The 26865-nt window shown below is 37.3% G+C and overlaps 1 long non-coding RNA gene across 1 annotated transcript in view; it reads left to right on the top strand.

Moving 5' to 3' along the window:
* LOC141571343 (uncharacterized) overlaps nt 1–26865 on the top strand; it is a 361216-nt gene that overhangs the window by 221293 nt on the left and 113058 nt on the right. The window contains exon 4 of the long non-coding RNA XR_012496105.1: nt 3466–3567. This is a non-coding gene — a long non-coding RNA (uncharacterized LOC141571343). The remainder of the gene's footprint in view (nt 1–3465; nt 3568–26865) is intronic.

The raw sequence follows: 26865 nt of genomic DNA, 5'->3' as shown, positions 1-26865 counted from the left end.
CCCACTCCACACTCTTGTGGTGTGTGCTGCTGCAGACAGGCCCCTGGCTGGACTAGAAATGGTGTTTCCATTCCCTGCTCTCTCAGTCAGTGTGTGCTGCTCTAACAAGATACCACACACCAAGTGGCTTAAATATCAGAAATTTATTTTTCACAGTTCTGGAGGCTGGAAAGTTTGGGGTCAAGGTGCTGTCCGATTTGGTTCCTGGCAAGGAACCTCTTCTTCCTAGTCATGTCCTCATATGTTATAGAGAGAGGAAGCAAGTGCTCTCCTGTCTCTTCTTAGAAGGATACCAATCTCAAAAGAAGGGCTCCACCCTGTGACCGAATTACCTCCCAAAGTCCCCAACTCCAAACATAATTACTTAGGGGCTTGTGTTTCAACATATGAATTTGGGGGAAACATATTGAGTCCATTGCACCCACCAATCCTACTTTCTTTCTTCTGCTCACTATGTGAGTTTACCAAAGTATAATTTCTCAATCTCCTGCTCCCAGCTGGGTCCTGGGAATGTGGAAATGGATTAACATGAAGCTTTAGTTAGGAATATCGAACTATCCCAGTGATGGGCAATTGGACTTCAAAAAGCTATGGCTTCAGAAAGGGTTCTCTACCAGTGGGTAGAATTCCACCCTCAACACACATTCCTTAAACAGTACAATTTAATATGTTTTCCTCGTTGGCTTCTTTGTAAGACAGATTTAGAAATAATTTTTGAAAGATTTATTCTGCTCTAAAAAGAAACTCTGAAAACTGTTCTACCGCCCTCCAGATTTCCCTCCTTTCTTTCCTGGTTTAATGGTCACACTGTCCCTGTTTTCTCTGCTGGACACCCCTCATGATCCAAGCTCCCAAATACTGGAGGGCCCTTGGGTTCAGTCTTTGGCTCTCTTTTTTCCTACTCATTCCTTTGGTGTCCCATCTAGTTCCTTGACTTTAAATACCGTCGACATGCTGACAACTCATAAGCATTTCTTACCAGCCCTGACTGCCTCTGAACCCCCAAATTTCTCTATCCAGCTGCCTATGAAGTTTGTCTACTTGAAAATGTACTACACATCTCAAGTCTACCATGTCCGATAGTGAATTTTGATTCAGCCATCCACTCTGAACCCATATGTTTGCCTTTTCTCCATCTTATACTTCACATCTCCTCCCTCAGCAAGTCCTGAATCTGTTCTGTCTTCAAAATCTATCCCATCATTTCTCACCATCTGCACAGCTTGTACCCTCATCTCTGTGTTTTCTTGCAATAGCATCCTGTTTCCTTTATTTGTACTCCTGTCTCCTTCAGTTACCTCAGAGCAGCCAGGGAAATCATTTCAAAATATAAATCAGATCATTACATTCACCTGCACAAAATTCTCGAGTGACGCCTCATCACATAGTGAATAAAAACCCAAGTTCTTCCCATAGCCATGAAGCTCAAAACAATGTGGCCCTATTCCTTCTCCCATGATTCCTTCTCTGACCACTCTCCCATAGCTGACTGCCTCCCTGCTGTCCTCAATCACACCAAGCATTTTCTGCCTTCAGTCTTTGCACCTGCGTCTCCTCCTGCCTGGACCACATTTCCCCCGGGTAAGCATATCCCCTCTCCTTCACTTCTTCAGGTCTCTGCTGTAGTGTCACCCTCTCAGAGAAGCCATTCCTGGCCCCCAGTCTAAAATTTCAAACTCCATCCCCATCATCCTCTGTCCACTTTACACCACTGTATTTTTCTTCTTAACATTATGACAGTCTGATATCGTATTCTACAAGTCTTTGTTTATTTATTGTCTGTCTTCCCCACTAGAATACAAGCTCCATGAAGGCAGGGAGTCTTCTTCTTCACTCTGGCATCTCCTAGAACAGCACCTCATATGTGATAAGTACTTAAGAAATAGTTGCTGAATAAAAGAATTCTCTCATTTTTCAGAAAAGAAAACTGAGGCCCAGAAGATCGAAGTGCTAAGAGGTGGAAAACTGTTGCTTAAGATATACTGCTTAAGACAAAGCATGTAAAAATTCAGCACTCTCTCTTTTGCCCAGTTGTTCTAGAAAACTAGTGTTTCTGGAGGCGAGAGGTGCAGAACTTATTAGAGACGCTTTTCCTCAGTTCTCCACTGACACAAGAACTAACCAGATAGTTGAGACAACATGCGAAGTTAAATAACTTGGAATCTAGGAATATAAATTGAGGCATAAGCTGTACAACAATATATCAGTACTACCGTGTTTCCCTGAAAATAAGACCTAGCTGGACAATCAGCTCTAATGCATCTTTTGGAGCAAACATTAACATAAGACACGGTCTTATTTTACTATCATATAAGACCGGGTCTTATATAATACAAGACTCTGTCTTATATTAATGTTTGCTCCAAAAGACGCATTAGAGCTGATTTTCTGGCTAGGTCTTATTTTCGGGGATACAGGGTAGCAGTCTTGGTTCCTAGGGGATTCACACTTAAGTCTGAGAGGAGCCTAAGTGTGAGGAAACAAACCTCCATTTGCTTCTTGTGGAAAAAAAAAGGATATGGATATCTAAACAGAAGTAACCAGCTCTACTGTCTTGGGTTCTAATAGATGGCTGAGGGTTCATGGTTAGGACAAAGAGTAGATATGTCCGATAGATATGCCATCCTACTCCTAGTATTATATCAATGGCTCATTTAACCTCATGATGAAGCAATTTATGAAAAAATACATGTATACGTACACATACAGTTATTGGTAGTATAACTATTTTGTTCTCCTTTATAGCACAAGTGTTTTGTAAAGCAAATAGGGTGTTTGTACTAATTTCTTGAATTCAAAATGTATTAAAAACCAAAAAACCAAAAAACCCTTTCTTCCAATTCACCTCTCAACCTGTGGACATTCCTCCATAGAGAAAATGGTGGAATGGCCCACTAACAGGTCAACTGGTTGTGTCTGTTAAATCACCAATGAGTCTGTTGATTTGGATGCATCAAATTCTTTGGCCTTTAACATTTCCCCGACAGACTGTTTTTTATAATCCACCCCTCCCCACCTTCACACAGATGCATACGGACCTTCACACCACACACTCACTCACTCCAGCAAATTTCCATGTGAAAGCAGTTTCTTGGACAAGTGTTGTTCACATCCACTTGTCAATAGAAGTCATAGTTTTCCTGTCAAACATTGGGACACAATGGTGGGAGTCCAGGAGAAAACCAATCACAAATCTTGAAGTAGTACCCTAACATCTTAATTAAAGTCCAGAAAGAGAATGAATTTGCTTTTAACAATTTTGGTATTAGCAAAGCCTTCTTACTCCTCGAGAAGAAGTGCTGAGAAACGTAGTACACCTTTGAACTTGAGAAGACCTGACTTTTAAAACTGGGTTCACTATGTCCTCCTGCAATAGAGACAGCAGCACAAAGTGATACATGAACAGAGGTCATCAAACTCTCTGCCTTGCCATCTGTTTCAAGCTGTATTCTTTGTTCTTTTCAGAGTTCAATACCTGACTCCTTCCGCCATGGTTGCCAGCCCTCATAGAAACAGAGCTGTCTTCTTGAGCCCTGGTGGTAAAGTGCAACATACCGCATTATACAGGTAAGTAATCTTCAATTCCTAATGATGAAGAGAGTTTACCTGCCTTATGTTCCTATTGTACAGTATGTTCTGATGGAGGACTCATGTTTAAAAAAATTAAATATATGTATATGTATAATTCAGCATTCTCTAGGACTTCATATGGAATATAGTATAGATAGAGCAATGGTTCTTGACAATGGCTGCACATTAAAGTCACCTGAGGAACTTTTAGAAAATGCCAATGCATAGGCCACACCTCCAGGGATTGGACTTAACTGGTTGATGGTGGAGCTCAGGTGGAGGAAAGATTAGTTTTAAAAGTCCTTCCTATTTGCAGCAAGGGTAGCAACCACTTGGTTAGGGCATGTTTTATTAACTACAAATTGTTTCCTCATCTTTAAAAACTGGGACTAACAATGTACACTTCCCTGGATTGTTATTCCCTGGGAAGGATCACATCTTCCCTATTTTGAATCCCTGCCACCTTAGGCAACTGTTTAAACTCTCTAAGATTTCTCTTTTGTAAAATGGTGAGTTTACTAAATATCAACACATAGGTTTGTTGTAAGGATTAAATGAAGTAATGTATGAAAAATATTCATTCTAGTGCTTGGAATGTAGGGGTTCAGCAAGGTTTCGCCATGGTGTGCCCTGCCTGGCACAGTATTTGTGCCGTGGTGGACCCTAAATAAATGTTAATCCTTTCCTCTCCTCCTCTTCCATCTTCTGCTCTACTCTATCTCGATCCCTATCCTTTCAAGCCAGGCCTTTGGTATTTGGTAACCAAATCCCTCTAAAGGAGACCAGGATGTCTAAATCCAATTTTGAATTCTGTTCTTTATTTAACTGCGGTGAAATAAAATACATTGTGTGTGTACTTGTGTGACAGGGAGTATAGTTACAGACATAGTTAAGAAATTACTCTGCTTCTAACTTCTGAAAAGAAACCTTGAGGGAATAGAACCTGTAACGTTGGTATCTAAGCGTTGGGCAATGCCAGGTACCTGAAAGGACTGCAAAACTTCAACAATTACAATAAACTTCGACTATATTCAAAGTGCTGTCCTCAGACCAGCAGCATCCGTACCTCCCAGGAACTTGAAAGAATAACAGGATCTCAGGCCCCATCCCAGACCTACCAGATCAGAATCTGCATTTGAACAAGATGCCCGGGTGACTCATGTGCACATTTAAGTGTGAGAAGTTCTCTTGTAAGATGATAAAATGATGGCTGACGATTGAAAGTACCCCATGAACCTGGTTTAGAGAGGTTTCAGTTTCATTTCCTCACTACCACTCCTGCTGTCTCAGTCTAGCAAATCAGTTATGAGGACTCCGCTGTAGCATTGTCAGGCCCAGCTCTGAGTCTGAAGCAGCTATAAACCCGTGCCATGCATCCAGCCCACAATATGAACACCCAGAACCCTTGTCACATTCATCAGCTATGCCTTGGTCACCTTTTGCCCATCTCCAGATTTTCAGATCTGTTCCTGACCTCCTTGCGTTCTGACGCATTTCCCCAGCCCCTGTAAGGATCTTTGTACTTTGCTCCAGGATCTGACAAACGGTGCTGCTATTTCATTTCTGACCCTTGGCTTTACCTCTCTGTCCCTCCTCATGTTTTCTTCTTCTCACTATGGAAAACAGCCCTACCCGCGCTTACCCAGGGTCAAGGGCTTCTAGAACTATACTGGCTACTATAAGGAAATCAGACCAAGAAGTCGGATTCAAGTGGGTCTTTGAGGGTTGCTTGGACCCTTTCTGACACTCATTCTGGCTCTTCAGTGGAGCATGGCAGCTTTTCTCACAGGAGGTGTGGGGTAGGAGAAGGAGGCTATGAGCAGTTAGACTCCACCTAGCTTGGCAAAGAGAACACCGCAAGTAGCTGACACTCCCCATCTTCTCTTTAGAAATTAGCATTTTGAAATGGCCTGCATGTTCTGGCCTTTCTCCCTGTCTATCTTTTCATCTCTACCAGATTTGTTAAGCGAAAGACACTTTCTACTTTGCAAACCACAATTATGTTGGGAATGAAACTCAATAAAAGCTGCATCCGACACGTAAATCGATAGATTGCTCACTCAGCAGTAGCTGAAGGGAACCCACCCGCCCTTGTTTTCCTACAGGTACGGTATTTTGGTTTATTTCACTGCATATTCTTTGGCCTCTTAAATTATGTATTTTTCTATGCCAGTCATTTCACAAGCAAAACTGACTTCCCTGATAATTAAATTTCCTCACCATGGCAATTACACCGCTTATTTTCATTATATACTACAAGATACCTGTAGATTATTAAGCTGGTGTCAGCTCTCACCCACCCACATACCTTCAGTGAAGTCAAAAACTGCTGTCAACATTTCTAAAATGTGCCCAGATGATGTGTGGTTCCCACAATTTCACATTTGGAGGCATATACCATCTTATTTATACCTGTAGGCTAGCTCGATACATGTTTGGGATTTATTTTAGAGGCTACTAAGTTTGGGAAGCTCTCAGTGCAAAAATAGAGCTTTTAATTGGCTAAGTATTATTAATACACACTTTTAAATGGAACTTAAATATACTCATTGATATTATTTAGGGTTTTAAATATTATTTTATAGTCCACAAAATCCATTTCAGAAGGAATTTGACTAGAACAAATGATAGTCTATGAAACTGGCAAGTTTAGGGAAAGATAATCTGTGAACTCGGTACATTTAGAAATTCAGCTGATGTGCTGGGTTGACTTGCCTCATTCTGTTTGATGAATTAACTAGTCCCATCTTAATCCCGCCTCCCTTCATCGGGCTAACACTCACATAGCACCACCTGGACACATCCTTCTTTAGCCCCTAATAACAGTATTTTTCAACCTGCCACTTTCAATCCTTTAATGAGTCATGAAAAGTATGTAGTGAATTTTATATAGTAGTTTTTAAAAAACTGAATAGGATAGATCAGAGTGACTCACAGGCAAAAAGCATAAATATTTTTTTGTGTGAAATTTTTATTTCAGTGACATGTGTGTTTATAATTATATGATAATGTAGAGTATATGGCTTATTGTGGGTTGCAGTAGTAGAAGCAAGAGTTTGAAATGCACAAATGGACTTACTGGTTTCCTCCTGAAATGACTCTGATGTGGAGATAGAGCATCTTCATCTGTTAGAAGCCACCGTCTTTGGGTTACTATTAATCTAACGGCCAAGGACAGGACCAAGCACTGACTCCGCCTCCTATAGTTAAGTAATAGTACTGAGAATAAGCTAATTATCAATGTTTGCAGTTCTCAAAGTGTAGCTCCAGGGCCAGCATAATCTGGGAATTTACTAGAAATGCAACTTCTTAGGTCCCACCCCACGCCTACTGAATAAAAATTCTGAGGCTGGGGCCCAGTAATCTGTGTTTTAACAATGCCCTCCGGTTATTCTGATGTGTGTTGTTTGAGCACTGCCGGCCTATAACCACATGCAATGCAAGTTTGCCTCCAGTCTTTACTTCTACTTGTTGATGCAGGACATTATCCATCTGAAATCCCACCTCAAGTATTTCTGCAGACCTTCAGGAAGGGCCTCTCTGATGATGATGAATGGGTCTGTCCTACCACATGCAGCACTCTTTTCCCTTTGTAGTATGAGTTTATCAAGTTTTGCAGAACCTAATACACTCGTACTTCAAGGTTTTGTTTAGAAAACATCGCCGTCCATCCTATTCATTGAATGGTTTTTAATATAATTCCATATGCCAGGAATTCTTTTGTGATTTTAACTCTATTCTTATGTACTTTTCAGAACTGAAACAGTTCGTTTATCTGATATTTCCATAAATCCTATGAGATTAAATGAAACGACTTATATGAAGTGATTTGTATGTGTATGGAATAAAGTAAGCACTTGGTTTCTCTCTGGTAAGATGAAGACTTTTGGCTAAGAGTCTATGAATCCTTCAGCATGAGCGTTCCAGTTTCCACAGTATGAACCCTAGTGTTTGGGGGACTAGACACACATAATTACCTGAGGTTTTCAGTCTGGAGGGGCTCAGGAGAATTCTTCTGAGGTCAATCCCAGTGTTTAAATGACACATAGAGTTCCCTGCAGACTTAAAGGGAGCAGAGAACACTAGGTCTTTAGGCTAGAAAATTCTTCCATCATACTGCACACACACCAATACCCGCACCACATACACATTCATGAATATGTTACCTCCACGATTGGTCTTCCATCCGCCTCTGAGCATGCTTCTACTCTCTGCCACTTGGGGCAGAAGGGGATGAAGAAGCCATGTTCTTTCCTTGACTTCTAGACATTGGTATAGGTGTAAAATGTAAAATAGGGTTTAAAAAAAATCTGAAGAGACCAGTAACCATGAAAAAATACGAAAAGTTTTCAGAGAACTTTTCATATTTTTGGCTTCAAGTCCAGGTGATGTTAAAATATAGTTTTCAAGCCTTCAAAGAATAAACATTTTTATCTATATAACAATACCAAAATACAGGAAATCAGACAACTTCCCAACTGACAGTTCAATGTGAACATATCCTAGAAACCAAGGCCAGACAAAGAAGTGACAACACAAAACAACATACCAATTGTACCTATGATTGTAGATGTAAAACTCCAAAATTAAATGTTACCAAATAGAATACATCAGTATATTAAACCAATAAATGTATATCAATGTGATGCCTTAACTAAAGAGTATAAAACATTTTCAACATAAAGAAATCTAATAATATAATCTATCATATTAGTAATGCAAAGGAGAAAAATATATGATTAGATGGTGGGGAAAGGATTTTGATAAAAGTTGATTTGAATAGAATCAACATCTATTCATTGATTCTTAATTATGAAACAACAGCAAAAATGACAACAATGCTTCAGGAAACTTCTATACTGTGTAAAATGCATCTGAAACAATAGCAAGCACATAATAATGGTTGCAAAATGTCAAAAAAATAACAAGAATAGATCCTATGAGCACTATTACTCAGCATTTTTCTTTATAGTTTTTCTATATATGTAAATATCCCTAAATAATATATTGCTTCATTTTTCTATCTTTTAACATTATATAAATAGGATTATACTGTATGTATTCTTTTTCTTTTTTTAAGATTTTATTGGGGAAGGGGAACAGGACTTTTATTTTTTATTGGGGAACAGTGTGTATTTCCAGGACTTTTTTCCAAGTCAATTTGTTGTCCTTTCAATCTTAGTTGTGAAGGGTGCTGTTCAGCTTCAAGTTGTCCTTTCAGTCTTAGTTGTGGAGGGCGCAGCTCAGCTCCAAGTCCAGTTGCTGTTGCTAGTTGCAGGGGGCACAGCCCACCATCCCTTGTGGGAGTCGAACTGGCAACCTTGTGGTTGAGAGGATGTGCTCCAACCAACTGAGCCATCTGGGAGCTCAGCGGCAGCTCAGCTCAAGTTGCCATGTTCAATCTTAGTTGCAGGGGGCATGGGGCAAAGCCCACCATCCCTTGTGGGACTCAAGTAGTTGAACCGGCAACCTTGTGGTTGAGAGCCCACTGGCCCATGTGGGAATCAAACAGGCAGCCTTCGAAGTTAGGAGCACGGAGCTCCAACTGCCTGAGCCACCGGGCCGGCCCTGTATGTATTCTTTTGTGATTTATTTTTCTCACTTAGCATCATACTCTTGAGACTTCTTTGTTGGTAAGTAGAACTATTACAATGCATTCATTTAAATTTTTTTAGTATCCCATTGTATGAATATATCCTAATTTTTCTGTTCTTCTGTAAATAGGCATATAGTTTGTGTCCTTTTTTTTTTTTTTTTGGCAATTCCATGTGATGCTACTGTGAATATTTATGTGTATATCTCTTTGTTCAGGTGCACAAGAATTTTTCTAGGGTATATACCTAGTAATGGAATTCCTGAGTCATTTGACAACCATACATTCAACTTTATAAAATAATGCTGTTATTTTACAATATTCTTGTACCAGGTTATGATTTACCCTAAGACTGAATGAAAGTTATGTTGCTCTATTCCTCATCACATTTGATATTATACATTAAAAATAAAAATGTTAGCTAGTCTATTGAGTATGGAATGGTATCACATTATGGTTTTAATTTGTGTTTTCTTACTACAGATGTAGTTGAACATCTTTTCATATGTCCTATTCTCTGAAATATTTGTTCATATTTCTTGCCAATTTGCTATAGGGTCAGTTGTTCCTTTTTTACTGATTTGTAGAAGTTCTTCATATATTTTGACACAAAATCTGTCAGTTAATGTATTGAAAATATTTTCTACCAGTGTGTGGCTTGTCTTTTCACTCTGATGGTATCTTTTGATAGCTAATTACCTTCCTAAATGCTCTTATTCATTTTAATAATATAATATCTGTAGGTACTTTTGCGTTTCTGTGTAATCAGGTATATTATCTATGAACAATAAGAGTTGTGTTTATTTTCAGTCTTTATAACTTCTGTTTCTGTATCTGGCTAGGATATGCAGTATAATTTTGAATACTAGTGGTGATGGTGAAAATTCTCATCTTGCTCCAGGCTTTAAATGGAACATTTTTTACATTTCACCATTGGATATGATGTCTGCTTTGGGTTTTGTAGCATACTTTAGGTCTTATTAGTTTGAGGAAATGACCTACTTTTCTTGATTGTAAAATTTTATCAATACCCCTTTTACATCTTTTGAGATAATCATGTGATTTCTCTCTTTTAATCTGTCAATTTGGCAAATAACCCTATTAATTTTCTAATGGTGCATAGTTTTGCTTTTGTGGAATAATTCTAAATAAGTAACATTTGGGGATCTATTTTGATAATATTTATTCAGATTTTTTCACATGTCTGTGAGTGAAGTTGGTCATTCTTGGTCTTCTCAGGTTTTAGTATTAAGGTTTTACTAGCTGCCCTAAATTAGTTGGAAGGTGTTTCCTATTTCTTTATTTTTCTAAAGAAGGTTTTATGTGATTTTAACTATCTATTCTTTGAATGCAGATGGAATTTGCTTATAAAAAATCTTATTATGTTTTCTTTGTGGAAATATACTAAGGAATTGACTCCTAATTCAATTTAATGTTTATGGACTCATTAAGGTTTTCTGGTTCTTCTGGTCAGTTTTAATAATTTATATTTTTCTAGGAATGTGTATATTTTACCTGTTTTTCTTATTGGCATAAAATTGTTCATAAGAGATTCTTAATTTAAATATTTTCTACATTTGTATTTATGAGACTTTATTATTTCTAATCTCATTTATTTATACCTTTTTAAAATTTGTTTTGACCAATCTTGCCAAAGGGTTTTCCCGTTTCATTAATCTTTGAAAAGAATCAACTCTTGGCTTTGTTGATTTTCTCTAAATTCTTTCTATTATATCTTTATTTTCAATTTTGTTATTTTTTCTCTCATATTTGTTATTTTATTCCTTCTATATATACTTTGGGTTGTTTCAGGTTTGGTTTTTTTGTTTCCCCCTAACTTTTCAAGTTAATGAACCTTGCTGATTACATTTTTGACTTTTTTCTTTTTAATATAAGCAGTTAAGGCTATAAAATTTCCTCTAAATGGCATTTAGCTGCAGCTCATAAGTTTTGATATATTACAATTTCAAGTATTTTTTTCCCATCATGCTGTCTTTTTTAAACCATGGATTATTTAGTGTGGTTTTACATTTCTAAATGTGTGTGGTTTGTTTGTTTTTTTTAATCTTAGCTATTTTTAATTTCTATCAGAAACCATGTTGATACTATTATTGGATACATACAAATTTTGTATGTTTTAACTTCCTAGTAAATTGAAAATTTACTGTAAATTAATTTTATCAGTGACCTTCTTTAAGTCTAAAAACACTATCATCCTGAAGACTATGACATATTATTAAAATAGCTAGCCCAGCTCTTTTCATTGGAATTTATCCAGTATGTCCTTTCTTATGCTTCTACAGTCAGCCTTACTGAGGCTTCCCATTTTAGTTACGTCTCTTAAAGAGCTTGTAACTTAATTTCATTGAACTTTAACTTAATTTAATTTTTTGCAATCTAATAATCTTTGTCTTTGAAAGGCAATCTTTGAAAGGCAAATACTTTCATATTGATTATGATTACTAACATATATAATTTTTATTTTTATTTGTGGTAAAATACACATAAAATATATCACCTTAACCAATTTTTAAAGTGTACCTTTCAGTAGTGTTAAGTACATTCACATTGTTGTGCAACCAATCTCCAGAACGCTTTTCATTTTGAAACTGAAAGTGTATACACATTAAACAACTCCCCATTCCCTGTTTCCCTCAACCTCTGGCAACCACAATTCCACTTTCCATCTTCATGAATTTGATTACTTTAAGTACCTCATTTAATTGGAATCATAGAATATTTATTTCTTTTTACGACTGGATTATTTTGTTTAGCATTATGTTCTCAGAGTTCATCCATGTTGTAGCACATGTCAGAATTCCCTCCCTTTTTAAGACTGAATAATATTCTATTCCATGCATATACCACATTTTGTTTCTGTATTTATCTACTGATGGATACTAGAGTTGCTTCCACCTCTTGGCTATTGTGAATAATGCTGCTGTGAACGTGGGTGTAAACATATGTTTTTGAGAGTCAATGTTTGGATATATCCCCAGAAGTGGGATGGCTGGAACACATAGTAATTCTATTTTTAACTTTTTGAGGAACCATACAATTTTATATAATGGCTGCACCATTTTACCTTCCCATCAGCAGCATCCAAGGGTTCCAATTTTGTCACATCCTTGTCAACACTTTTTGTTTTATTTTGTTTGCAGTAGCTATCCTAATGTGGATAGCTAGTGTGGGATGATATCTCATTGTGGTTTTGATTTGCATGCCCTTAGTGATTGATTATATTGAGCATCTTTTTATCTGCTTATTGGCCATTTGCATATCTTCTTTGGAAAAATGTCTATTGATGTCCTTTGCCCGGTTTTTTTCATGGAGCTGTTTTTGTTGTTGAGTTGTAGGATTCTTCATGTAGTCTGAATATTAACATTTTATAAGATATACAACTTGCAAATGTTTTCACCCATTCCACAGGTGGCCTTTTCACTTTTATGATTGTGTTTTGAGGCAGAAAAGTTTTTAATTTTGATGTAGTCCAATTTATTTTTCTTTTATTATCTGTGCTTTTTGTTTCATATACAAATAACCATTGCCAAATCCGATGTCATGAAGCTTTTCCTTTATGTTTTCTGGCAAGAGTTTTGTAATCTTTGCTCTTATGTTTAGGTCTTTGATGCATTTGAGTTAATTTTTGGTGTGAGGTAAGGGACTAAATTCATTCCTTAGCATCTGGATATAAGTTTTCATAGCACCTTTTGTTGAAAATAATGTCCTTTCCTCATTGAATGGTCTTAGCAACCTTGATTAAAATCATTTGACCATATATGCAAGGGTTTATTTCTGGGTTCTTTGTTCTATTCTATTGGTCTGTTTTTATGCCAGTGCAACACTGTTTTGATTACTATAAATTTGCAAGAAGGTTTAAAATCAGGGAATGGGAGACCTCCAATTTTGTTCCTTTTCCTTTTTTTTTTTCAAGTGCTTAAACTATTTGGAGCCCCTCGAGATTCCATATTAATTTTAAGATAGGTTTTTCTATTTCTGCAAAAAACACTATTGTGATTTTGACAGGGATTGCACTGAATTTGTAGATCGCTTTGGATAGTACTGACATCTTAATATTGAGTCCTCCAGTCTATGTACACCAGATGTCTCTCCTTTATCTTTGTCTTCCTAAGTTCTTTCAACATTTCATATATTTTTCAACCCCACAGTTAAGTTTATTCCAAAATATTTTATTCTCTGTGATACTAGTATCAATGGAATTGGTTTTTTCATTTCTTTTTGGATGACTCATTGCTAGTATATATAAATACATCTAATTTTTGTATTGGTTTTATATCCTGCAACTTTGCTAAATTGTTTATTAGTTCTAACAGGTTTTTTATTATTATTATTATTGAACCTTTAGCGTTTTCTACATATAAGGTCATGTTATCTGTGGACAGTGATACTTCACCATTTATCTATCTAGTTTGGATGCCTTTTATTTCTTTTTCTTGGCTAATTGTTCTGGTGAGGGCTTCCAGTACGATGTTGAACAGAAGTAATAAAAGTGAACATCCTCGTCTTGTTCCAGATCATAGAGGAAAAACTTGCAGTCTTTCTTTCATCAGTGAGTATATTAGCTGTGCTTTTACATACAATATATGGTCATCACCATATTTTCCTTCTATTCCTAGCTTAAGTGTTTTTAGCATGAAAGGGTATTGCATTTTGTCAAATGTTTTTTTCTGCATCAATTATCATGTGGCTTTGCTTCATCATTGTGTGAATATGGTGTGCTATATTGCTTGATTTTCATATGTGGAATTATCCTTGCATTCCAGGAATATATCCTACTTGTAATGTTGTATAATTATTTTAATATACTGTTGAATTCTGTTTGCTGGTATTTCATTGAAGATTTTTGTATCGATATTCATCAGGGCTATTGATCTGCAGCTTTCTTATAGTGTCTTTGTTTGGCTTTGGTTTCAGTGTAGTACTCGCCTCATTGAACAAGTTTGAAAGAGTTGACTCCTTTTCAGTGTTTTGGAAGAGTTTGAGGAGGACTGAGGTTAATTTTTCTTTAAGTGTTTGATAGAATTCACCAGTGAAGCCATATGGTGCTGGGCTTTTCTTTGTTGGGAAGTTTTTTATTTCTGATTCAATCTCCTTACTACTTATAAATCTGTTCAGATTTTCTATTTCTTCGTGATTCATGTTGGTAGGTTGTATGTTTCTAGGTACTTTAGCTATTACATCTAGGTTACCTAATTTAAAGGTGTATCAATTTTGTTGATCTTTGTGAAGAAAAACTCGGCTCTAATCTTTATTATTTCCTTCCTTCTGCTAGCTTTGGGTTTAGTTTGTTGTTCTAGTTCTTTAAGGTGTAATATTAGGTTGTTGATTTGAGATCTTTCTCTGTTAATGTATTTACTGCTATACATTTTCCTCTATAGCTTTCATTGTATTCTATAAACTATGGAATGTTGTGTTTTCATTTTCAATTGTCGAAAGATATTTTCTAATTTCCCTGTGATTTGTTATTATTTCATTCAGCCAGTCTTTGTTTAAATTCTCCCATGTACTTACTGATTTCTTTGCTTATCAGTCTTTGTGTATTTCAGATCTTTTTCCTGAGTTCATTTTTCTTCTCCTGAAGTTCACTCTTCATTATTGCTCTAGTGAATTAGAGAACAAACTCTGTCTACGTATTTTAGTTGCTCTGAAAATATCTTTATTTCATCTCATTTGTCATAAGATGGTTTCACCAGATATAGAAGTCCAAGTCTCAGCATATTGAAGATATTATGCCACTGTCTTTCTCTTCCAGTTTGCTATGGTAGGTAAAATAATGGCATCCCAAAGATGTCCACATTCTAATCCCTGGAACCTATAAATATGATACCGTGCATAGTAAAAGGTACTCTACAGATGTGATTCAGTTAAGAATCTTGAGATGGGGAGATTATTCTGGACTATTCAAATGAGCCCAAAGTAATCACAAGGGACATAGATTGGCAGGAGGATCAAAGTCAGTAGTAGGATATGGGACAACAGGAGCAGAGACTGGAGTGATGCTGCCACTAGCTGGCAGCCTTTAGAAGCTGGAAAGGGGCAGGGAACAGATTGTCCTCTGAGGCCTCCAGAGGGAACCAGCCCAGCTGACATCTTGATTTTAGCCCTATAAGTCTTGTTTTGGATTTATGACCTCCAGAACTGTAAGAAAATAAATGTGTGGGGTTTTTTAGCCATTAATTTGTGGGAATTTGTTACAGCAGCAACAAGAAACAAAAGCAGTGGCTTTTGAGAAATCTGCTGTCAGACTAATTATAGTGTTATCATTGATAATTGGTTTTTTGTCTCTGGCTGCTCAACTTTTAAAGGTTTCAACTTTTCTTTAGCCTTCTGCAAGTTTATTTTGATGTTTAAGTGTAGGTATCTTTTTATTTATGCTGCTTTACTTTCCTAACCAGTGTCTTTGATCACTGCTGGAAAATTCTCATTTATTTCCTCTCCTAATATCAGCTCTCCACCAATCTTTCTGTTTTTTCCTCCTGGAGCAACTATTATGTTTGCAGGTCTCTTTCATTCTATCTTCCATGTCTCTTAACCTCTCTTCTATATTTCACATCTGTGTTTCTATGTGAAAAATCCTCTGTAGTTTTTCATATTTGTTGTCCATATTTTCTCTTCAGCTGTGTCCTATCTTCTTCTTATTCCACCCATTGAGTTTTTATAGAAATTGCTGTATTTAACATTTCTAAAAGTTCTATTTGGTCCTTTTTCAAATACAGTCAGTTTTGATAGTCTCATGTTCTTCCATCATACTTTCAACACCATTGAAACAAAATATTTAATTCTATAAACATATAAAATATACTGATTTTATATTTCATGCTCAATCATTGATTGTCTACAGTTTTTGTAGCTTTGATAATATACTCTGTTGATTCTCCTGATTCTCGCTCATGGTTTTTCATTCCCTCCTTTGTTTAGCGAGTTTGTGAGCTCCTGTGCCTTGCAATCTTGTATCTATTATTTTAGGCATATGTATAGTGTGTTCTTCCAGAAAGAGTTTGCATTTGCTTCTGCTAGGCACTTTGGACAATTATCAACCAGGAAAGACTGTAAACTAAATTTGAGCTTGGGATTTTGTGTATCACATAGTTAATACAAATTCAAGCCCCAGACCTCTGTGTTTTGTGGGTTTGTGACTAGAGATTTTAGTGGGAGACTTTTTTCTTTTTCACTCCTCTCTTTTCTATCTAAGGTCAGGCCAGAGCCATATCACCACTATCTCTTTCTGCATGGTAAATTTTTTTCTAGGTCACCTAGTGAGCATGTCACACTTTTGATGACATATGTGTGACGGGATTCCAATCAAATCTTCCACATTTTCAGTCCCAGGGCTTTGCCACTATCCTCTCAGTCCATTAAAATCCAGGACCTAAGCCACCTGGGACTGGCAAATATCTTCAGGGCAAAACAGACTCTAGTCCTTGCTTATCAATCACAGGTTTTTCACCTTTTGTCATTCTAGCCTCTGAGAGTCCATTATTTTCCTGGCAGCTCATGTATACATTAAGAAATATGTCATCAATATTTCATGCAGCATCTTTAGGTGTGAGATCTCTAAAAATCTAGTATGCCATATTTTTGTAAAGTCTCTTGAATTAGTTAGCTTTTTCTGTGTAACAAATTATCTTAATACTTAGTGTCTTCAAGCAGCAGGTATTATTTCATAGGTTCTGTCAATCAGGAATCTGTATGTAGCTTCTCTCTCAGAGGGGTGCAATCAAGGTGTGGGCCTAGGCTTCAGTCATTTCAAGACTTGAATGGTGAAGAATAGACTTCTGAGCTCATTCATGTGACTCTTGTTCACTTCCTGCTTCAGTCACATGGCTGTTGGCAGGACTCATATCTTGCTGGCTGTTGGGTAGGGACATTAATTCCATGCCATGTCGGTCTTTCCCGACATGGGACAGGGCTACTCACAAAACAGCAACTTGCCTCCCCCAGAGTGTGGTCACTGAGAAAGGGAAAGAGAGAAAGTAAGAGAAGATGAGCTATAGTGTCTTTGTAACCTAATCTCTGAAGTGATCCCATGACGTTTGCCATCTTCCATTCATTAGAAACAAGACACTTGTTTCCAGCCCAGGCTCAGGAGGAAGTGATTACACAAATGTGTGAATAACAGGAAGCAGGAATCACTTGACACTATTTTAAAGGCTACCTACCGGACATCTATAGATTACTTTTCAGAAAAATGAGCATCAAAATAGGAAAACAAGATTAAGAAAATATGAAAAAACATTTTTTCAAAGAAGTAATTTAAATGTCTCATAAATATATATAAAAAGTTGTCTAATCTTTCTAGTAATCACAGGAATGTTATTTAAAACAGTAATTAGGTAATAATTTTTACCTATAAGATTGACAAAGTTCTTTTTAATATCATCAAATGTGTAGATGATAATATATAGAAACTAGCAACCTCTTGCAATGGTAGTGGGAGTGTAAATTGGTGTCTATTTTGTAGTTTAATTTGGGAGTATGTCACTATCTTTAAAAATCTTTATATCTTCAAATATTTATATATAAAATCTATATTAAAATTTATTGTCCAACAATTTTACAATGAGAGACTCATCCTAAGCAAAAATTATAAAAGCATGAAGATATTTATGTTAACTTTGCTCAACATTATTATAAACCAATTGGACATAAATGTCTAAAAAGAGTCATCAGTAAATAAATTATCCCACATGCTCATAAGAGAAAACAATGCCTCTGTTAAAAATAATATTACAAATCTGCATACATTAACATGGAAAGATGTACCCAACATATTGTTATTAAGCAAAATAGTATGTATTGCATGATTCATTGTTATTACATATAATGTTACATAGGGAGAAAAAATTACCAAGCTATACATAATATACTATTAATGAAGTCATTTCTGGGCAAGGGAATTACAGTTGATTTTTATTATCTTCTTGTTTATCTGTATGGTCTAAATTCTCAATAAACAATACAATAAACATCTATTTGTGTAATTTTAAATCAAAAAGTATCTTTCTCTGAAGTAAAATCAAATAAATATAATCCAAGCAACCTTCTATAAGATATAACTTCCCAATTATTCAGTAAGTTCTTTCTGATGTTTTTGTTAAAAGTTCAGAAATAAACATTTGTCACTGGATTGAAGATAAATGTATAATGCCAATATTTGTTTTGCATCCAGGAATCCTGCCATTAAGAAATTCCTACTCTTGATCCACTGATAATTATGCAATTAATCTAATTTTCACATTAAAGCCCCATTACTGAATTAGTAATTAAAATAACCAAACTTCTTATTATGCAATGTGCAATGTACAAAGCAATTTTCACAATGTCAGTTCATTTAATCATTAAAATCCTTCTATGAGATGGGCACAGCAGTCTTTATCCATTTTACAAATGAGAAAACTGAGATTCAAAGACACCAAATAGTTTGTGTAGGTCATGATCATTGGCAAAGAGAAGGACTGAATTTAAGAATTCTGCACCATCACCCACAGGCACCGGAGTCTTTTCAGCTTCAAACATTTGTGTGCACCCATTCCAAGCTGAGGCACTCTGAGTGCAAGGAACAAAGAGGTAAAGAGAACATTGCTTTGTCCTTGAGAAGTTTATCTCAAGACCTGCAGGTACTCTTCTCTCCCAACAGGCAGTTTTGTAAATAAATGTGTGGCACAGGTCTTTTTTCATGTCATACACTTCGAGATGCTGGTACCCCTCCCTCGTTGACTGAGCCTGTGTGTGTGCCATTTACATAATGTCTGTCAATCACATAGTGGTTTCCATAGCTGCATTTTACATCTTGCCAGAGTCAGGAGTGGCTAGATTCTTTGAGTTCAAGACCTTTCCTTAGTTTTTAACACTGTGCAAAGTGAAGACATCTTCCTTTGCACCACAAATGGGAGTGGAGAATCTATGGTGCCCAACAGGTTACTGCAGCATCGTAGATGAAAATACAAAATGGTCCTCATAGGAAAATGTAAAATTTGCCCTCACAGCACTGTTCCTTGACTGCAATAAGGAGTCAGGAAATGGTAGTTGGAACTCTGCAGGGTAATCTTAGAAATTTGAATTAGAACCATTGGATTTAGTTATTGCTTTAATTTCTATTTGATTTCCACTTTTAATATCTATGCCATTTTATGGGTATTAGTATGAAGTTCTATTTCCTTAGTTGTGTTGTGCAACATTCCTTATCTGCTTGTATTTTTAAAATACCCTAGCTCTGCTTTAAGAAAAGAAAGTGCCGTGTATCATTATAAAGCAAACTTTGAAAAGAAAAAGAAAAAGAAAAAGGGGACAACTTGGTATCATGGTAAAATACCCCAATTTTAAGAGTTTGGTTTGAAATGTGATTATATTGACTTTAGTTAATGCATTTAGTTAATATATTAATTATCCTCAATACATTTCATTTATACTCTGAACCTCCATTTTGAAATAATTATTTTTATTAATAATAATAAATGTACCCATAGCTCTGTGTTTATTTTAACTACCACCCAAAGGGAGGAATCAATAAAATGTTAGGGTACCTGTGGCTTAGGGAAAATGGAAGAACAATATGATTCAGGTGACTTAGTGGAAAATAACAAGGATCCCTGTTCCCCCACTTACTAATTGTGTGATTTTGCGTAAGTTACTCGGCCTCCCTGAACCTGTTCCCTACTTGGGAATTATGGCTAATAGTGGTCATAAGAGTTGTTGAAAGATCAAACATGATAATTCATCTAATGATCCTAGGTCATATTTATTGAAAATTTACTAGGTCTGGTGCTATTCTAAGTCCTTTAGGTAAGTTATTTTATTTAATTGTCACAACATGATTTTTCAGTAAGTACTATTATTATCATCATTACCCCAAATTTACAGACAAGAAGACCAAGGCACAACGTGGATTGAATAGCTTGCTCAGAGTTGTGCAGCTAAGAACAAAGGCAAGATTTCCGCTCCGGCAGCTTAGTTCTAGTGCTCATACCTGTAAGCCACTGACCACGGGGACGTGTTGCCTTTCAAATAAAATCTCTCATTGGGTTTTAGCTCATAATGGTGCACAATGCAACGTAGTTCTTGTTATAGTTAATGCCTGTAAAATGTGGTTTTAAAAAAACCATCTTGCAGAGCTATATAATAAAGATAAAGGAGACTTATATGTGAAATTACATGGCACAGACCAGCTTTTCAATGTATACACAGATTTTGGATTCATTTCTTCATAGCACAGAGTAAAAGAGCTGGGTGAAGAGAAGAGACCCAGGAACATGTCATGGGGTGGCAATGGGGGACTTGGGGCCACTATGGGTTTCAGAGGAGGAGATGTGAAGACTTCTTTTTTTGTTTTTTTTTAAGATTTTTTTTTTATTGGGGAAGGGGTACAGGACTTTATTGGGGAACAGTGTGTACTGTCAGGACTTTTTTCCAAGTCAAGTTGTTGTCCTTTCAATCTTAGTCGTGGAGGGTGCCGTTCAGAACTGGCAGCCTGTGGTTGAGAGCCCGCGCTCCAACCAACTGAGCCATCCAGGAGCTCAGTGGCAGCTCAGCTCAAGGTGCCGTGTTCAATCTTAGTTGCAGGGGGCGCTGCCCACCATCCCTTGCGGGACTCGAGGAGTTGAACCAGCAACCTTGTGGTTGAGAGCCCACTGGCCCATGTGGGAATCGAACTGGCAGCCTTCGGAGTTAGGAGCATGGAGCTCTAACTGCCTGCGCCACCGGGCCAGCCCCAAGACTTCTTCTTAATGCTTCTTGCTGCTCCATTGTATGGATTCAGCAACTAGAAGCCCAAATTCTAGCTATTCAGCAAAACTATCTTCTCTAATATGAAATTGCCATTGCAGGCAGGATTCCATAGTAGAAAATCTTGCACTCATAGTGGAGCAAAGAAGATGCTTAAATATGTTTCAATGCTGAGAGGAAGGAGCCCATGGAGAAAAGGTTGTCAAAGACACAAAAAGACGCTAGTTGAGCTTAATGGTTAAAACAAAGGACTTGGGATTCAGCCTGGCTTAGAATCTGTCTCCAGCTCTGCCACTCACAGGGAGTCATCAGACTTACACTCCCTAAGCTACTATTTATCTGGAAATAGGTATAACAATAGTTTCAACCTCATAGGACTGTTGTGAAGGTTGAAGGAGATGTGAACTGTAAAACACAGCGCTGTGGCTAGCACCCAGTGAGGAACCAATAAATATTAGCTTGTATTGTGATCGTTACTGTAGTTGGTGGAATAAAGGCCCTGTGTAGTGATAACAGTGCATTGTCTATGCTAATGGCTCATAGCAAGTGCCTATTACCCAGTTGTTATTATTAGCAACATTGTTGTTATTATGATTGTAATTTTAATTAACTCCTTATGGTATTTGGGCTCTAGTCCCCATTCATCTCTTTGACCTTCGAAAAGGTCATTTCACCATTTTGAACCTTGTTTTCTCCATCTGTAAGATGGAAGAGTTGGACTAAAGCAGTGGTTTCTGAACATGGACAGGTAGATCTGTGCTAGGTCATTACAGCTTTCTTTGGGCCAAGTTAGAACTGTCTACAAAATGGCTAATTATTCTTCAGTCCTTCCTACATTTTTACTGTTACTGTGATTAACTTATTTCATGAACTGATGATAGTAGACAGTAACCTTTAAAAAAAACCCTGATATTTGGCAAAATGCAATGTTGGCAACCCTACAAATGTCTTCCTTCTTTTTAAAACCATGTTTTAATTATACTTCTCTGTGAAATATAGAATTCTGGGAACTATCACTGCCATGATCATCTCTAAGATACTTCCCAGCACTATCAGCTTAAAGCAGAGAACATAGAGCACCCTTTTTGGTGGTGAAGTACAGAAATAGATGGGGGAGAAGACATTCAGCCTGTAGTGTCAGGCAAGTTGGATAGAAGCAAAAGAGGAAACTCAGAAAAGGGGACCAGATGTATTTGTTCTTTATCTTAACAAATGTTTATAGATCACTAACTATAGCCCAGGCAACATGCACATCACCGAGTATGAAATGGTCAGTGCAGTGGGTTGAATGGTGGCTTTTCCCCCGACCCCCAAGAATATATCCATATCCTAATTTCTTGGACTAAGACAGAAATTTGGTACTCACAGTAGGCTGCTGCTATAATAGAGGCCTAGCAATGTGGAAGAGGCTTGGAACTGGATAATGGGCAGAGGCTGGAAGAATTTGGAGGTGTACGTAGACAAAACCTATATTGCCATGAACGAAACGTTAAGGGTGATGGTCATGAGGGCTCAGAAGAAGAGGAGAGCTAAAAAGGCATTGGATGTGAAATGGTCAACGTAGTGATTTGAATGATTCCCCTCCACACAAAAACATTATGTCCATGTCCTAATGCCTGTAACCTGTACATATTTACCTTATATGGCAAAAACTAAATGTTAAGAAGAGATCATCCTATTATCTGAATGGGCTTGAAATCCAGTGACACGTCACCTTATAAGAGACAGAAGAGGAGGGGACACAGACACACAAAGAGGACGAGACGATATGGCCTCAGAAGCAGAGAGTAAAATGATGCAGGTGCAAGTCAAGGAAAGTTGAAGCCAACACTCCTTGATTTCAAACTTCTGGCATCCAGAACTGTGGGATAATAAATTTCTGTTCTTTTGTGTCAATTATTTTGTGGTAATTGGCTACAGCAGTTATAGGCAACTTAGTCTACAACTTAGACGTACTACCTTGCCTTAATGGAGCTTAGAGAGAGAGAGAGAGGGATAATTAAACAAACATTGCAATCAGGAGGGACCACAGTGATGAGTAACAGGATAAGAGGAGAACATGGGTGCCTTGGGACTCCTGAACAACCTACTTAGACGAAGAATCAGGAAAGCTTTTCCACTGCAGGTTGAGCAAGAACTGAGGGTACCCCCCTCTCTTTCCGCTTTTGCCTCTGTGTATTTACAGTCTATGAGGGGCATGATCTATATTCCTGAATCTCTAATCCTCCAAATGGAAAGGATATAGGTTGGAGCTGCCTGATTTCTACATCTGCTGGTCAAGATTGATGAAGCAGAGCATTACAAGTGGTACCAAACCCTCGAAACGCTGCCAGATATGTGCGAGAGAGCCCCTGAAGTCTCCGCAGCCAGGACTGCTTATGAGAGGGGATGGCTGCCTCCTGCCACTTCCAGCCCACCCTGGTTTTGCAGCACACTGTTAATTAGGATGTCCCTTGGCCTTTATGCGACTGTGATAGCAATGGACAGACGAAGAGTTAGTCCCAGCTTAAACTGCAAGGAGTTTGTCAAATCAAGCCATGAAAAAGCCACTGGTATAAAGATAAATTCCATTAGCTTTGGTGGGGATGCGTATGTCAGGGTGAAATAGGGGCCTCTTCGTGTCATTTTTGCATTTCCCTGCACTGTAATTTTTCTCCTTTTAAAGCATTCTTCTTACGGACGCATGTGAGCATTGACAGACTAGACAGGAAGCTTGGGGAATATGAATACATGTAAATACCAAGTCAGACATTTTTTAAGGATGTCATTTATTCTAAAGTATGTAAGAATTACTTTAAAGCCATTAGTGTCTGAAATTCTCTAAAGGACAGACACGTTTTAAAAACACACTTTTCCAATCAGACTTTAATAATGTTAAAGGCAGATCTTCTTCTCTTCAACAAGAAAGAAACCAAAAATATTGCTTTTGACCTGACAAACTGTAACATCTGACTGTAAGCTTTTTATCAGGATCTCAAACACAACATTTTGAGGTGTTCAGCTCTAAAGAGTTATTCTGAGCAGAAACTTCAAGGAAAAATCTGTAGTCTTGACCTGAGTACTATGGATTCTATATTTAGGGGTAAGTAAAACCTTGAAAAGCACTTATTGTTTGACTTTAAATAATTGCAGATTTTGACATGTTTCTTTTATGTTCCCTTTGCCATCTTTGAAATCAGAGGCAATGAATGATCCTTTATTCTTTCTTGCTTCCATCCATCATTGAATTGTATGTTGAGCATCTATATATTGCAGTGTGCCCTGTAAAGCACTGTGGATAATGTAAAATGAGGCTAAAATATTCAATTAAGTGTCCAATGTCAAAGCTCCTAAGCGAATCATGAAAATCTGCCAGCCTTTAAAAGCAAACTTCTCTTTACAAAAGAACAATTTAAAATAAGAAAGACAACCATAGTAACCCCATTTGCATTTTATTCCCAGCAGTCTTCACAGACTTCCATCGTGCCCTGGTGCTTTCCTTCTCATGTATTTCAGAAAAAGTCAATAGCAGTTCTAAACTAACATCTTGCCCTGTGAAGACTTACTAGGAACTATTTTTACCAGCTTTACAAGCTTTGCTCTTTGCACGCTTTCTGAGAAATTACAGTCTGATGGCAATTGATTCTAATTGTGGATGGGAAAATAGGTTTGCGAGGAAGAGAACCCTTGCTGCAATGATACTTTCACCAGTTCTGGGAACTGGCGTGATCTGAAGTTGTAGACACTTGTCTGAAATGATGTAGGGCTTGTTTCTCTCTCTCTCTCTCTCTCTCTCTCTCTCTCTCTCTCTCATACACACACACCCCACAAGAATAGGAAGAAAGAACTTTCTAAGAAAACTCTCCTCCATCAATTTTACAGTTGAAATATAGGAGAGATTTTGATTCAAGTCACCAAGAATGGGGAAGGAGAAAGCCAGATAAACTGGACAGGAAATGGACAAGAGAGAAAAAGAAGGGAAAGAAAAAACATTGCACAGACACTGTGTTCTCAGCCACTGTCCCAATGACATATTTGCTCATTCATTTGAACATGTACCTGGAATTAATATTACTTCCTGCAGACAAAGGGAATGGTCCTTCGGTGGTTTCAACCATTTATTTCACCTTCCCCATAGTTTGACTTGTAGAATAAACAGAAAATAACTTTCAGACCAAGCAACATGTTGGAAGTGACAATTTTGTGATATCTGTAAATCTGAACTTTCTACTAACCACTCTGTGTGAAACACTACTCGTGTCAGCAAGATGATAATTAAAGGACAATTTTATTGCTCCGTTGGTATGTTGAAGCATTTGAAAATATGTGATATGCAATGTGATCATGGAAATAAATTATAATTACTCCAGTATGTGTCCGATATAGCCACCTGAAAGAATACCTGAGGATTAAATGACTGATCCATAGGAAACACATAAAACAGCCAGGCACCTAATACGTGTCCCATAATATTAGCTATCATTTTTATTACCTAGGCTTTCACTTCTTGTCAAAAAATCTATTTTGCTTTAGAAACTGCATTGTATAGGTATTAGAAGACATTGGAAAAACAAAGTGAATTGAAAAGAAACATGAATAGTCAAACGGTCCCAGGAGACAAAAGTAAGTTTTGTCTTCCCCACACTAGACGTTGAAGTTCGCATGTGCTCCAACCTCATTTCCAATCCATATTCCTAATTCAGTGAAATGCATATTAATTTAGAGGTATGTTGAAAGGGATATAGGATCCAGAGTCAGACTTATGTCAAAACCCTGCCGTGTTCTTTGTGATTAGGGTGGTTACGTTGGGTGTAATTCTTAGTAGCATCATCTGTGTATTGGGAATAATTTCCCTTGTGGTTAGAGGAAAGGTAACATGAAAAACAAAATAAATGTGAAAACTAGGTAAGGTTTTATGTAATCTGCTGTGACATAAGCTTGTTGTCTTCTGAGGGATAATTACTGAATCATCTGGGAAAGTAGCTATCAAGACCTTGACTTACAAAGTAGTCCTAGCACTCTTTAAAATCCTTGAGAAATCCTTTGAGCCTGAGGTCAGGTTCTTCCCTTCATAGTTTTTCTTCTCTTTTCTCCTACATAGAAGGCCCTGGGAGTGTAAACATGCCCCAGATGAGATTCCTGCCCTGCTGGGTGCTAGGGAATCAGCCCATATTGTAACATGAGAAGAGCTCTATTCTGGGCATGTGCAAGGCGACACTGGAGGAGGAAGGAGGACGTCACTGAAGCTGCCTGGAGCAGTCCAGGAAGGCCTCAGGGAGGAGGCTCCCCTTGTGCTGGGCCATAAGAATGAGTAACATTTCTTCCAGCAGTGAAGGTGTCTGTAGGAGCAGAACATGGCTAACAAAAGGCATTCTGGGTATCACACGTAAAGCTGAGACCCTTGTACGCCTATTTCCTATCAGGATTTCTACACAAAAACATTTATTTAGATGGAAAGCTGTAGAACGTAATTAGCTAGCGCTAGAATAACTCAAAAGCAAAATTAAAATGTTTAGAAATTTCACTTTCAATACTAATGATAATATGTATTGCTTATTATATATTAGACTGTCCAATACACTTCGTATGTTTTAACTCACTGAAGCCTGACACGCTCCTGAGGACACTACTATTATTATACTCACTTAACAGATGAGAAAACTGAAGCACAGAGATGTTAAGAGACTTGCCAAAGATTATACATCTAGGAAGTGGAAAAACAGGGATTTGGTCCAAGATCATCTGGCTCCAGATTCTAGGCTTGTATCCACTACACTCTCCTGCCTCTACGGCAACAGTCTGGAAGTTGAAATATCAAGACATTATTTCCAACGCTTTAAAATATTATTTACTCTACAAACCAGTCTAGGTGATTTTCTAAAAACAGGCTTTCGCAGTTTTGCCGTCGTTGCCAAAGAGTGTAAAATGTAAGTTTGGGGGATTTACTAAGTATTCAAAAATGGCTTCAAATTCCTATGTAG

This window comes from Rhinolophus sinicus, linkage group LG04 (assembly GCF_036562045.2).
Source record: "Rhinolophus sinicus isolate RSC01 linkage group LG04, ASM3656204v1, whole genome shotgun sequence".
NCBI lineage: Eukaryota > Metazoa > Chordata > Mammalia > Chiroptera > Rhinolophidae > Rhinolophus > Rhinolophus sinicus.
The sequence above is the reverse complement of the archived record's forward strand: the minus strand, read 5'-3'. Positions and strand labels throughout refer to the sequence as shown.